Here is a 1,692-nt window from a genome sequence, read left to right as displayed (position 1 = left end):
CTGGTTTCTGCTGAAAAAAAAAAAATAAAGTTTAAATTTAACTGTCACCAATGCAAACAAGATCAAAAAATGATTTGAATGAAGATGATTGAACATATACCTTACTGTAGAATGTTGTTGTACACATTCTGAATGCGACGGGAAGCTCTCCTTAGGGATGTGCCCATGGAGATGTGTCCCTCCTCAAGATCTTGAGTAAAGGCTTTTATCCTCTCCTCATTTGTGAGAGCACTAATTCTCCTGGTTCTGCCACGGTTACTTGCTTCCAAGTCGTTGATGTCCTGCTTAATAATGTCTCCATAGCGCACGGAAGCAGCTGTAATTGGAGACCATCCTGTTCAAATTTAAACAGCATAATTTATCTTGCAGTCAAAATAAGGGAATTTACTTGCCAGTTAGTTGGAGAACATTAGAATGGCGAACCTTCACCTCTGCGCGTCCGGTTGTGGGACTCACAAACATTGTTGGTTCTGTTCTCAGAGCCATTCACGGACAGTATACGGAGGCGTGCAGGAGACAGTCAGGTGCAGCCATTGGCCATTTCAGTTGTTGCCTGATAGTAACAGAAAAGAAAAATTATAAAATGTATAGTTGCTAAAAATTGTTTTTCAAAATAAGGGTTGTACTTCATTAATCGGAGTGAAGGGAAGAGGGCACAGTGGACCATGGGGCACATTGGTCCACCATCAAGTAACATGAGGATAGAGCAATCGCAGTGACCTGACTCAAACTATGCAAGAAGCCATTTCTGACTGATTTTCTGAAAGGTTTGACAAAGTTCGCCGTGAACCATCGGATATGCGAGGGAAGAAATATTTTTAACCTCAAAAACAGTTTAAAGTAAAACGTGTTCACCCCACAACTACCTTACTAAGAGGTACAAAACACGCATTTTCGGTTGCAAACTAAGTTTTACGATGAGGTATACTCTTTTAGCTGCAGATTGCATCCAGTGTCTACATTGGTTAAGACAATCCACCTCTCTTTTAGAGCCATTCAATTGAATTTGCTACCCTCGGAGTAGTCTGAGCCGTCTTGCAACTGACTAATTTTATATTTCGATACCTTGTCTCCTCTGGGTATTTTCTTCGTAGAATACCACTTAGACACCCTATGGTGTTCGGGATGAAGCGGAAGCGGAGGTTCTTTTTAGCAATTTTATTTAGCTCGATCCAATGTGCCCCATGCATGTCGGCCAAATGTGCCACGAGCCTCTGCGGGTTTTGGCTTTTCTCAGTCTGTACGTACAGAGAAGTGTTGTGGTCAATTTTCTGAGGTAAAGGAAGGACCAAACTGCACTCTTAGTGCCTCACAAAGCCTGGTCTTAATAAGATTTGGGTTTGTAACGAACAAAGGAACTAGAACCACCATATAACAAACGGATTTTCTTCGTGCTACGAAGAGCACCAGTTTAAGAACAGACGCGTGCCCTTCGTATTGCAAAGCCGAGCCCTTAGTAATACAAAGCATGTGTTGGTATTACAAAGGTTCCAAATCCTTTGTACGTTACGATAAGCAGTTCTTTTTCAGAAACTTAGTTGAAAACTTGGCAAAGGAAAATAATGTCTAGCTCGTCACGTGAAGCATTGGGAGCAAGGGGGCCACCACTTCAATTTAGGATGTACTATGAGTCGCAGAAGAATCCGACCCGCCTGAGTGAGCGGCCCTCGTGTTAGGTTGTTTCATTTTGAG

Source organism: Frankliniella occidentalis, unplaced genomic scaffold, assembly GCF_000697945.3.
Source record: "Frankliniella occidentalis isolate FOCC.00 unplaced genomic scaffold, Focc_3.1 Scaffold70, whole genome shotgun sequence".
Classification (NCBI taxonomy): Eukaryota; Metazoa; Arthropoda; class Insecta; order Thysanoptera; family Thripidae; genus Frankliniella; species Frankliniella occidentalis.
This window is presented reverse-complemented; position numbering follows the sequence as displayed.